Genomic DNA, 14023 nt, shown 5'->3' with positions numbered 1-14023 from the left:
TCTAAAGCTTCTTCTCCTTGTTTGCTTTTTGTTTGTAATCTCTCTCTTTTTTTAAAACTTTGTTTTTAAGGAGACGAGTGGGCAGCAATATCCAATTAAACATTTTAAAATATTTTGAGCATAGCAGAAGAGATCAGTGTTATCTTAAATTTATTTATTTATTTATTTTTGACTGCGTTGGGTCATCGTTACTGCGTGTGGGCTTTCTCTAGTTGTGGTGAGCGGGGGCTACTCTTCATTGCCGTGGGCGGGCTTCCCATTGCGGTGGCTTCTCTTGTTGTGGAGCACGGGCTCTAGGCATGTGGGCTCAGTAGTTGTGACTTGCGGGCTCTAGAGCGCAGGCTCAGTAGTTGTGGCGCACGGGCTTAGTAGCTCCGCAGCATGTGGGATCTTCCCGGACCAGGGCTCGAACCCGTGTCCCCTGCATTGGCAGGCGGATTCTTAACCACTGAGCCACCAGGGAAGCCCCCAGTGTTATCTTAAACTCTTGAAAATGGTGTTCTCTGTCCAACAGATATGTTCGTCAAGGTCCTCAATCCAAACATTTGAATCAGTAGCTCAGTGTCAGGCCCTCAAAATAAAAAGGAAAGAGAGGGATGCTTCTCGATTCAGCAAATATTTGTTGCAGGTGTACCGTGTTTGAGGCGTCTGTGCCAGATGGAGAGATGAAAGTAACAGGGTACCCCAAGTTGCTCTCAATTTCACACAGCTCTGGAGAAGGAGTCTGCTAATCCCATTGCTGCTGTGGCAAACATATTTGGCGACAAGGACTTATTAAAGATGGAATTGGGCTCTTCAAAATCTTTTTTAAAAAATGACCAAAGGGCTACTTCATGGCCTAGTTTCTTTATTAAGTAGTAATGCATGGAACATCTTGTTTTCAGTCCTCAGCGGCTGCCAAAATCTGAACATATCAAATCCAAGAGATCATACCATCCGGGAGATCTATTAATAGCAAGATAATTTTCAAGTCCACTGTAGCGAGCAGTGTTTTGTTTTTTGGTTAGGCATATAATACATTCCATATCACGTCGGCTGAGCTGTGTTTTGAGGTCGCATTTTAAAAAATAAATCAGGCTTGTTTTAAATTAGGGCCACAATAAATCCATCAGTGTTTGGCATTTTGGCTTGGGATATTGTGGTACCACAGATAATATCTAGGTTTATGGAACCTAAATTAAAACACACTTGTCTCTTTTATGTTATTGTACTGTCTCTCTTGATGTTTACCTGGAATCACAGAAGTGAAAGAAAGAAAAGAGCTCTTTGGCAGGGAAGCAAGTTGTAATAATCCCACGAAGCGTATTATCTCATACAGATTCTGCTCTGCTTGGGGGCATCTCACATGAAGGGGAAGAAAGGCACTGGTAGGAAAACACAACATTTTCCCCCTGTTCAAACCATTTACCAAGCAAGGCCTGTGTGTATGTGTGTGTCTTGTTTAAAAATCCTTCCCTACCACAGGGTCATAAAGCTATTGTGATGGTTAATTTTTCAACTTGGCTAGGCTATGGTGCCCGGTTATTTGGTCAAACGCCAGTCTAGATATTGCTGTGAAGGTATTTTACAAATGTGATTTGACATCTACATCAGTAGACTTTGATTAAGGAGATTACCATACATAGCGTGCATGGGCCTTATCCAATCAGCTGAAAGCCTTAAAAGACTAAGCTTCCTCGAGGAAGGAGGAATTTGGTCTCCAAACCATCTTCAGATTCAAGACTGTAACACAAATTCTTGCCAGAATTTCCAGCCTGCTGGCCTGCCCTGGGGATTTTAGTCTTTCCAGTCCCACCCCTAGAATTGTGTCAGTCAATTCCTTAAAATAACTAAATTAATCAATCTCTCTCTCTTATACATACACATATACACACGCACACACACGTATATATATCACACACATACACCAATAGAGTATTTACATATACACACACACACACACACACACACACACACACACACATCCTACTGGTTCCATTTCTCTAGAGAACCTTGACTAATACAGATATTCTCCTATGTGTTGTTCTAAAAGTTAAGCTTTCACAACTAACTTTTTAACCCATCTGGAATTGATTTTGTGGATATATTCTTAATTTATTATTTTTTCAATGTCATGTGTTTAGGGAAATAAAAAGAGATAAATGTGTGTATTTGCAGTCCTCTGGACTGTAATTTTGTGTATCTTTTTAAAAGCATAAACATCTAGTTCTCATTGTACAAATTCTGATTCAACAGGTCTGAGTTGGGGCTTAAGCATGTATATTTTGTTAATACAGGCAATTTTGAACCTCTATATAGAAGAAAATATACGTGAATATTTTTATATCCTTTAGATAGGAAACATCTGAGAATGATATAACAGACAAAATCCACTAAGAAAAAAGCATGAGATATTTGACCATATTAAATATTCCTAAACTGTATACAACTATCAGTTATAAGATGAATAAGTTCTAAGGATCTAATGTATAACATGGTAACTAGTTGATAATACTGTATGGTATAACTGAAATTTGCTGAGAGTAGAACTGAAGTGTTCTCACCAAAGAAAAGGTAAATATGTGAGGTGATGAACGTGTTAATTAACTCAATAGTCAGAATCCTTTCACAATGTATACATATATCAAATCATCACTTTGTACACTTTAAATATATTACAATTTTATTTCTCAATTAAACCTCTATCAAGCTGAAAAATTCATATAGAAAAGCGTATCCATAAGATTTTTAAATTTCTGTATAGCAAACACCACCATAAGGAAAGTAAAAAGTAGGACAAACTAGGAAAAATGTACAATACGTATTAAAAAATTAATATCCCTATGTAAAAAGCTCTTATAAGTAAATACTGCAGGAGCAATAGAATAGATAAGAAAGATTAAGAACCTGAGTTATGGGATCTGCCTGCTTGGTTTTGAATCCTGGCTTCAGCACTTACAAACAAGATCCTCGTGGACACATTACTACACCTCTGCCTCTATTTTTACATCTCTAAAATGGGAATAATAATAACTTCATAGGGTCATGATGAATATTAAAATAGGTAATGCCTATTAAGGGCTTAGAATAGTGACACATTGTAAGGCATCAATAAATATTAGCTTTCTAATTAAAAGAGTACCATTTCAAAGAAAAATGGACCGATGACGTAAACAGGTGATTCATTAAAAGCAACGATAACAACCCGATACAAATGGTGATGAGACATAAAAAAGTGCCCTCACTTGTGATTAGAAAAATTCAATATAAAAGATGGTATTATTTTTGTTGTTATCATGGGTCAGATTGGCAAAGATTAAAAAGACGGACGACATCAATAGCTGGAGTGGTGATGGGAAACAGACATTCCCACACACTTCTCTGTGGCTGATATTTAGTATGGTTGTAAAGGTAAATAACAGTTATCCCACCACTAACCACCATGAGTTGCACCCGCTACCCCAGCTGCATGGCCCTCTCCCTTGGGACCTGGACCTCCGAATCCAGCAATTAAAGGGTTACCTTCAGGACCCTGCTCCATGCTAAGGTCAGGATCTACTCTGTTGTTGAGTATTTTGAATATTATCTCTGGATGCAATCTTTCAGTAGAGTATTCTTAAAATATGTCAGAGGTCAAAATATGTACACCAAGGAACTAATGAGAAAAATGTAGAAAATTCTACATATTCAGTTTATTGCAAAATTGGAAACAACCTAAAAGTCGTACAAGAGACTTCGGTTAAATATTTCATGGTAAGTCTATACAATGTAATATTATGCACATCTTAAAATGAGGACATTAAAATGACCTTAGGAAGTAATCAATGAGGGAAAAAAAGTTACAAAGCATTTAATAAGATCACTTTTGTTTGGGCATATATTTTTCCATGTATTTGTGTGAAACACATGTAAATGTATAATACACACATACACATACATGTATTTTATATATATGTAATTTTAACCGTATTTATCTGTGGTGAATTGCTTAAAATAGCCATAAATTTCTCCTATCTCTGCATGCCTGTACCTTTGGAATGTGACTTTGGCTCTCCTCAGATCAAAAGGTGAAATCTCTGTCCTGACCCCTTGAATTTGTGCTTACTTAGCCATGTAGCTTGTTTGGCCAATGGGACATCAGCAGATATGGTACTAGCAGAGGCCTGAAAAATGCTTGGGCTCTTGTGCTTAGACTCTTGCTGCACTTGGAACACTGAAACCACCATGTGAATAGGAGAACAGTCTGTTTATTCTCCAGCAGGTGAACATCACATGAATAGGTCATGTGGAGGAAATCTGAGGTGCCGTGGCCAACAGCCTGCCAACTGCAGGCTGTGAGTGAGGTCATGCTCCACCATCCAGCCACAACCAAGCCTCCAAAAGACTACATAGATACGCTAAGCCCAACCTGCCAACCCACAGAATTATGAAGTAAAAATTGATTATTGTTTCAAGCCACTAAGTTCTGGTTTGCTATATTTAAATACTGAACACTGAAAATTTTAAGGCAATTTTTTATGACTGTATTTTCTATACTTTTACAATGAACATGCATTACTCTTAAAATCAGAAAAAAACTGCCTTTTCTATTTAAAAGTTTTAAATTTCTTATTCTTGTCTAATTGTTATGGCTAGAACTTCCAATACTACTATGTTGAATAAAAGTGTCGAGGGGCTTCCCTGGTGGCTCAGTGGTTAAGAATCTGCCTGCCAATGCAGGGGACATGGGTTAGAGCCCTGGTCTGGGAAGATCCCACATGCCACGGAGCAACTAAGCCCTTGCACCACAACTACTGAGCCTGCACTCAAGAGCCCGCAAGCCACAACTACCGAAGCCCGCGCGCCTAGAGCCCATGCTCCGCAACAAGAGAAGCCACCGCAATGAGAAGCCCATGCACCACAACAAAGAGTAGCCCCCGCTCGCCACAACTAGAGAAAGGTCGCATGCAGCAATGAAGACCCAATGCAGCCAAAAATAAAATAAATAAATAAATAAATTTATATTTAAAAAAAAGTGTCACGAGTGGGCATCCTTTTCTTATTCCTGATATTAGAGGAAATGCTTTCAGCTTTTCACCATTGAGTATGATGTTAGCTGTGGGTTTGTCATATTTGGTCTTTATTATGTTGAGGTATGTTCCCTCTATGCCCACTTTCTGGAGAGGTTTTTTTTTATCATAAATGGATGTTGAATTTTGTTAAAAGCTTTTTCTGCATCTATGGAGATGACCATACGGTTTTTGTGCTTCAACTTGTTAATGTGGTGTATCACACTGACTGATTTGTAGATATTGAAAACTCCTTGCATCCCTGGGATAAATCCCACTTGATCATGGTGTATGATCCTTTTAGGGTATTGTTGGATTCAGGTTGCTAATATTTTGCTGAGGATTTTTGCATCAAAGTTCATCAGTGATACTGGCCTCTAATTTTCATTTTTTTGTGATATCTTTGTCTGGTTTGGGTATCAGGGTGATGTTGGCCTCAGATAATTAATTTGGAAGCATTTCTTCCTCTGCAATTTTTTGGAATAGTTTCAGAAGGATAGGTGTTAACTTCTCTGAATGTTTGGTAGATTTCACCTGTGAAGCCATCTGGACCTGGACTTTTGTTTGTTGGGAGTTTTTAAATTACTAATTTAATTTCATTACTGGTAATTGGTCTGTTCATATTTTCTATATCTTCCTGGTTCAGTCTTGGGGGATTGTACATTTCTAAGAATTTGTCCATTTCTTCTTCATTGTCTATTTTACTGGCATATACTTGTTCATAGTAGTCTCGTAGAATCCTTTGTATTTCTGTGGTGTTGGTTTTAAATTCTCCTTTTTGATTTCTGATTTTATTGATTTGGGCCCTCTCCCTTTTTTTCTTGAGGAGTCTGGGTAAAGGTTTATCAATTTTGTTTACCTTTTCAAAGAACCAGCTTGTAGTTTCATTGATCTTTACTTTTGTTTTTTTAGACTCTATTTCATTTATTTCTGCTCTGATCTTTATGATTTCTTTCATTCTACTAACTTTAGGCTTTGTTTGTTCTTCTTTTTTTTAAATTCCTTTAGGTGTAAGGTTAGGTTGTTTATTTGAGATTTTTCTTGTTTCCTGAGGTAAACTTGTATCACTATAAACTTCCCTCTTAGAACTGTTTTTGCTGCGTCCCACAGATTTTGGATCTTTGTGTTTTTGTTTTCATTTGTCTCCAGATATTTTCTGATTTCCTCTTTGATTTCTTTAGCGACACATTGGTTGTTTAATAGCATATTGCTGATAAAAGCAATCCAAATTGGAAAGGAAGAAGTAAAACTGTCACTGTTTGCAGATGACAGGATACTATACATAGAAAATCCTAAAGACGCCACCAGAAAAGTACTAGAGCATATCAATGAATTTGATTAAGTCGCAGGATACAAAATTAATACCCAGACATCTGTTGCATTTCTATACACCAACAATGAACTACCAGAAAGAGAAATTAAAGAAACAATCCCATATACCATCACATCAAAAAGAATAAAATACATAGGAATATATCTAAGGAGGTAAAAGACCTGTACTCAGAAAAATATAAGACAGTGATGAAAGAAATCGAAGATGACACAAACTGTTGGAAGATATACCATGTTCATGGACTGGAAGAATTAATATTATTAAGATGACCACACTACCCAAGGCAATCTACAGATTCAATGCAATCCCTATCAAAATACCACTGGCGTTTTTCAAAAAACTAGAACAAATAATTTTTAAAGTTGTATGGAAATACAAAAGACCCTGAATAGCCTAAACAATCTTGAGAAAGAAGAACAGAGCTGGAGGAATCATGCGCCCTGACTTCAGACTATACTACAAAGCTACAGTCATCAAAACAGTATGGCACTGCCACAAAAACAGACACATAGATCAATGGAAGAGGATATAAAGCCCAGAAATAAACCCAGGCTCCTATGGTCCATTAATCTACAACAAAGGAGGCAAGAATCTACCAATACAATGGAGAAAAGACAGTCTCTTCAATAAGTGGTGCTGGGAAAACTGGACAGCTACATGTAAAAGAATGCAATTAGAACATTCTCTAACACCATATACAAAGATAAATTCAAAATGGATCCAAGATCTAAATGTAAGACCAGATACTATAAAACTCCTAGAGGAAAACACAGGCAGAATACTGTTTGACATAAATTATAGCAACATTTTTTTGGATATGTTTCCCAAAGCAAAGTAAATAAAAGCAAAAATAAACAAATGGAACTGAATTAAACTTAAAAGCTTTTGCACAGCAAAGGAAACCATCGGCAAAACAAAAAGACAACCTACTGAATGAGAGAAAATATTTTCTGATGATATGACTGATAAAGGGTTAATATCCAAAATATATAAGCAGCTCATACAACTCAACATCAAAAAAACAAACAACCCTAGTTTTAAAATGGGCAGAAGACCTGAATAGACATTTTTCCAAAGAGGAAATGCAGATGGCCAAGAGTCATATGAAAAGATGCTCGACACAGCTAATCATCAGGGAAATGAAAATCAAAACCACAATGAGGTATCACCTCACATCTGTCAGAATGGCTACCATCAAAAAGAACACAAATAACAAATGTTGGCGAGGATGTGGAGAAAAGGGAAGCCTCTGTTGGTAGGTGTGCACTGTTGGTAGGAATGTAAATTGGTGCAACTACTGTGGAAAACAGTATGGAGGTTTCTCAAGAAACTAAAAATAGAACTACCATATGACCCAGCAATTCCACTCCTGGGTATATATCTGAAAAAAATGAAAACATTGATTCGAAAAGATACATGCACCCCAATGTTCATAGCAGTGTTATATACAATTGCCAAGATATGGAAGCAACCTAAATGTCCATCAACAGGAGAATGGATAAAGAAGATGTGGCATATATACAATGGAATGTTACTCAGCCATAAAAAAGAATGAAATTTTGCCATGTGCAACAACATGAATGTACATGGAGGGCATTATGCTAAGTGACATAAGTCAGAGAAAGATAAATACTGTATGATATCACTTATATGTGGAATCTAAGAAATAAAAGAAACTAGTGAATATAACAAAAAAGAAACAGACTCACAGAAATAGAGAACAAACTAGTGGTTACCAGTGGGGAGAGGGAAGGGGGAAGGGGCCATATGGGGGTGGGGGATTGGGAGGTACAAGCTATTATGTATGAAATAAATAAGCTACAAGGATGTACTGTACAGCAGAGAATATAATCAGTATTTTGTAGTAACTATAAATGGAATATAATCTTTAAATTTGTGATCACTATGTTGTATACCTGTAACTTACATAATATTGTACATCAACTATACTTCAATTAAAAAATTGAAGGAAAAAATAGAAAAAAATAAAAGAAAATCATTAGCCATTTGAATGATCTTAATGTACGTAAATCAATATCTAAGTGACAAACTTATTCCAAAATATACCTAGCGTACAACCGCTGGATGCTAAATGAATCTTTCTAAATAAAATAATAAATTGGCTGCCACCAAGAACATAAAAATTTTTTTAATTACTTTTTAAATTTTTTAAATAAAAAAATGAAACCCTATACCTGATTTAAGCTGTTTAACAGAGTAATAGTATTAATAGCTAACATTTAAATAGCACTTGCTATGTGCCAAGGCACTACATGTTTTGCATTCTTTTGCAAAATAGTATTCTTTTGCAAAGAACACTATTATCATTTCCTTTTTCCGGCTGAGGAAAGTGAGGCTCAGAGAGGTTTAATAACTTGTGCAAGGTCACACAGCTGGTAAAATGGCAGATCTGTGGTTGATCCCAAGCAGTCTGTTTCCTGAGTCTGTGCCTTTAACTGGCATAAGACAGAGACAAAACCATATGTAAATATGCAAGGTCATTTCTTAATGATTTGGTATCTGAAAGTTACAGCTATGAGACATCCAGCATGCTCCCTGGTTTCTCTTGGGTTTCCTAACTTCATACAATTTCATCAAGCATAAAGTGCGAGGGTGGATGTGGTGGTGAAGATGTGCTAGCTGTCAAGTGGTTCCATCGTGTTGCTTGCTATCAACTCTCTGAGAGGGATTTGTTGAGGGAGATGGATGGTGTGAAACCTCTACCTAAAAACAGGTTTGTCAGTTGACAAGGTTCTTATAATTTCTGCTTTCCCTCTCCACCAAGACCACCACCAAGAGAAAGCTATTTATAAGGTTGTTTATCCCATATTCTATTGTACAAGAGGCATTTTTTTATACCGCATTTCTAGCACAGTTCTGTACACTCTACAAACAGCGAATGCTCAACAGAAGTATAGGTGAGGAGGAGGAGGAGGCTCAGACATACCTAGCAAGCTCTCAGAAGGGGGGTGGTGTGGCTGACTCGTTAAAAGCAGAACTTCAGAGTCAGATTAGACCTGGGTTCAAATTCTGTTGCCACCATTTACAAGTCGTGGGTCTTTGGGCAAGTTAGTTAATCTCCTGGTGTCAAATAGAGATAAGAGGGCATTGTGAAGATTAAATGATACGATTCTTGTCAAGAACTTGGCACGAGCTGCTACTCTCTATCACCATCATCATCTCAACTTATCAATAAAAAGTTTAGAAACTATGACTTCATCACATTCTAAATTATCCGTAGACTTCAATGTCATCCAAAGCAAAGAAATAGGAGATCTCTGCCATGGAAGACAGAACTAAGAGTCCAAAATTCTTGATGACAAACCTTTCTTGTGGTCTTGATAGTGTAAAATCAGTACAAGATGGTGGCCTCAGGTGGTCAAATGGAATCAAGATTGGTAATACCATCTGGAGTTACCTAATGATCCTTGTCATTTCCTGAGAAATTACCCCCAAATACTGTTGTGACTTAGAGATGTGATCCTTTCCCAACTCAGCATGGCCACAGCCATCGATTGTCAATGCTTGAGGACAACAGAAAGCAGGCCTGGGTCTATTCTGCCTATTCATTATTGCCCCCCGCAGCCATAATTACCCCACATGACAGGCTTCTCTTCTTCCAACAGACAGGATTAATATGTGCAGCCTTAGATAATAATTTGAAGTCTGCAACAATTAAACAGAGTCATGTTGAAAAAAGCCAAGGAACAGAGTTTGTTAAATAAAAACAAGTGAAACTAAAGGAAAGGTCATCGTTTTTGTATTCCTGTAACGAATACAATCTAACGATAATCTGTATCTGCGAGAATCCCTGTGTTTTTTGTAATTAAAAACAGGTTGTAATTAAATTTCTCCTTGAACAATCATCTTGCATACTTTCCTTAGGGGAAACTGTTTACATTTCATCATATCTTTGAAAATGTAATCGATCTCTACTTTAATCAAGCTTTCCTATTTGGATCATTCCTTTAAAAGGCTGATGAACACGTCTGTTTTTAAAAATACAACTCAGTAGTGAATTCGACTGGTATCAGAGATACCGTAAGTCAGTGCAGTTTTAGAGATAGTTTTGTTAATGAATGGCTATGATGCCCAAAGTACCTGTGGCAGATTGATGTAGCAATGGCTGCCAATTTGTTCAAGTCTCTCTGTATCCATACCCTTGGGTAGTCTCCTTCTACTCTGACTCTAGACTTGGCCATGTGATTGTCTGATCGACAGCACAATAACAAATGTGATGCTAGCAAAGATTTGAAAAGCACGTGCACATTGGGGCTATCCCTCTCTTGCTATTCTTAGGACTCTTGTTGTAGCTGCCACGTGAACAAGCCCATCTAGGGCTGCCTGATGAATAAGAGAAAACCATGGCTGGAACTCAAATGGCTGACTCAGCTAACAGCTAGCCAACATCCTAGCTGACCCAGCAGCTGCCTGCAGACACATGTGAGTGACACCTAGTTGAGACCAGCAGAAGGCTCATCCATCTGAGCCCAGTCCAAATTTCCAGAGCACAAAACTGTGGCTGTTGTTTTAAGCCACTAGGTATCTGTGGGGTGGTTTGTTACACAGTGAAAGCTAACTGACCCAGTGTCCCAGTGAGAGCAGGGATGTAGCACCAGCATTGGGGCAGAAGTTGGATTCCATCAGAATGATTTTGTTTATAAACAGCTGTGATGGACATCAACATAAAAACAACAAGTGAGCAAACACCAGTTGGTCCATCCATCCACAGACACACAGTTACATCACGGTGACTATGAAAACTGGAACAAACATAACTACAGAGGAGGGGGATGGGGATGGGCTAACCCCTTCAGCGTTTGGGATCTGACACTTGAAATTATGAGGATTTTAGCAATAGTGAGAGCCTCCAGTTCAGCGTCACCTAAAACTTCATTTGTTTGCTATTTTGCATTTCACGCTTTGCATAAAGCTCCTGAAGCCTTTGGTTGGATCAGGTCAACTGGCTCATGAAACTGAAACCTGCCCTATGATTTTTTTCCATCTACTTTTCCTAAGTATATGCTCTGTAAAATCTCCCTTAGGAAAAGGGTTCCATGGTCATATAAATTATTGTATACTCTTGATCCTTCTTGGAATTTCACAATGTACCTTGGCATATTAAAGACCTGTTTGTCTTCATTTATTCCAGTGCTGAGATGTATTTGACCATAGAATCCTTTTTGTGAGTAACATATATTAAGACCTCATTACGCAATGTTTCTCAGAAAACACTCTGAGAAAGTTTTTTTTTAAACTTTCTTACAGTGAAATACAGCACACATATGGAGAAGTACATGAAACACAAACATGCAGCATAATGAATTACTGTAGACCAAATACTCTTTTAACTACCATCCTGCTCAAGAAGTAGATCATTGTCAACACCTCCACTAGACCTCTGTGCATTCCTGGGCCATTACAATTTCCTCCCTCCTCTCTAGAGGGAACGATTTCCTGGACTTTATGGTAATAACTTCCTTGCAGTGTTTTATTCTTTTGCCACCTAGTATATATACCTAAATGATAGACTTGTTTTGTCTATTTTTGAAAGCTATAACAATGGAATTACATAGTATGCATTGGAGGGGCAGAGGGTGTAAGTATCTTTAACTTCAACAGATGTCAAACTCTTTCCCAAATTGAGGGAAAGGGTACCAACTGACACTCCTATCATCAGTGTATGAGAGTTCCAGTTGCTCCACATCTTAGCTTATAGTTGGTAATGTCAGATGTTTTCATTTTTGCCAATCTACTCAATGGGCAGTGGAGTTGTGAATTTGCATTTCCCTGTTCAGTAAGGAGGTTGAGCACATTTCATTATGTTTACCGGTCATTGTATAGCCTCTTTTGTGCAGCTCATGTTCAAGCCTTTTGCTCATTTCTTTACAGAGTTTCTATGTCTTTCTTAATGCATAGGAGTTCTTTATCTATCCTAGACAGAAGTCCTTTGTTGGGTACCGGAGTTGCAAATGTATTCTCTTGCTCTTCTGCTTGTTTTTTCTCTTTCCTAATGGGGTCTTTTGTTGAACAAAAGTTCTTCATTTAAACGTAATCAAATGTATCAGTTGTTTTCCTTTTAAGCTTAGTGCTTTGTGTGACACCTGTAATAATATCTGTCTCTATGTCCAGCGGTATTCCAAGGAGCTAGACTTGAAATGGTCAAGTCATTGGTCACTGGTAGTGGTCAAAGCCAAAAACTGTAGGCTGAAGAAAAGGGGAGTGGGTGGGAAGGGTAAGGGTAGCAGGCCAGAGGAGGAACAAGAGGGGTTGTCAAGAAGGCAACAGGGGCCCTTCTGGTGGATGGAGGGTATGATTGCAAGTGGATTGAATGTCACTTTCACCATACAGCTCTTTATGCATGGAAAGGAAGTTGGTAGCATCATCAGAAAGAACAGAGAATCAGTTAAGAAGATGTGTGGGGAGAGTGGTGTACATATCAACATCTCCAAAGGGAACTGTGCTGAGAGAATTGTCACTTTGGCTGGACCCATCAATGCCATCTTTAAAGCCTTTGCTATGATCATGGATGCACTGGAAGAGGACGTCAGCACAATAGCACAGCTGCCAGCAGACCCTGGTCACCCTGAGCCTGGTGGTCCTTGCTAGCAGTGTGGCTCTCTCATTGGGAAAGGAGGTTTCAAGATCAAGGAAATATGACAAGAGAGTACAGGGGCTCAGGGCCAGGTGGCAGAGAATAAGCCTCCCGACTCAACTGAGCAGGTCATTATAAATGCTGGCATTGGGCAAGCCATCATTGAGTGTGTGCAACAAGCCTGTCCAGTCATGTTGGAGTCACCCTGACCCCGTAGGCCATCCAGCTCTCTGGTCATCTTTGCAGGTGGTCAGGACACGTACCACACAGGCAGCAACGGTGTGGGCTTTCCTCACCCCCACTCCCCACCCATCCACGTGCCTCAACCATGACCTAGAGGAACTCTCTCTGGAGGCCGGCAATGCAACAGTCTTGTTTTCCTATGATGCATGGCAACCCTGGATTCAGTGACATTGAATCCACTCTCCAGAGATGAAAGGCTATTGGGCAGGTTTGGATGTATCTACTGAGGCTACTCATGAGCTCACCATTTCAAGCATTTTAATTGGCTGCACAATGGGGCATTAGGGTACCCAAATCAATAAGAGCCACCAGACGTCTGGGGCATAGTTCATCGTTGCAAACCCAGTGGAAGGATCTACTCTTTGGCCGGTTACCATCATTGGATCTGCTGCCAGCGTTAGCCTGGTTCCAAATCAAATTGTCTGGCTGTCCTCAGAGACAGGTGGCATGGGGAGCCGCTAAAACAATGCAGTTCCATCTACAATCCTTTCTGGCTGTTCACCACTCCTGATCCATCTGTGTCGTTTCTGAACAGTCAGCAATTCCAGGTTTTAAATAGTCTGTAAGTTTCCATTTCTTTACACTTTACATCCACTTGTGATTTTTAAATTATTCGAATTCCTTTCTCCATTCAGCTGTTAGAGCTGAGTTCCATATTTAGTTTTATAAGCTTCTCCCTGTTGTGTTTTACTTTGGGGTTTTGTGCTCATGCATTTTTTTGTTTGTCACAGAACTAGAAGACTAGAATATTAATACAATGCAGTTTAGTCCATGATGTCAGAAAGTTCTCAGAAACTAATTAAAAGATGGACTGGGTATCTGTTT

The 14023-nt window shown here is 38.7% G+C and overlaps 1 pseudogene; it reads left to right on the top strand.

The window, feature by feature from the left end:
* Positions 1-12663: 12663 nt before the first annotated feature.
* On the top strand, positions 12664-13660 carry LOC103015935 (poly(rC)-binding protein 2-like; annotated as a pseudogene).
* The last annotated feature ends 363 nt before the right edge of the window (positions 13661-14023 follow it).

The sequence above is a fragment of the Balaenoptera acutorostrata genome, chromosome X (genome assembly GCF_949987535.1).
Source record: "Balaenoptera acutorostrata chromosome X, mBalAcu1.1, whole genome shotgun sequence".
NCBI classification, from domain to species: Eukaryota; Metazoa; Chordata; class Mammalia; order Artiodactyla; family Balaenopteridae; genus Balaenoptera; species Balaenoptera acutorostrata.
This window is presented reverse-complemented; position numbering and strand designations above follow the sequence as displayed.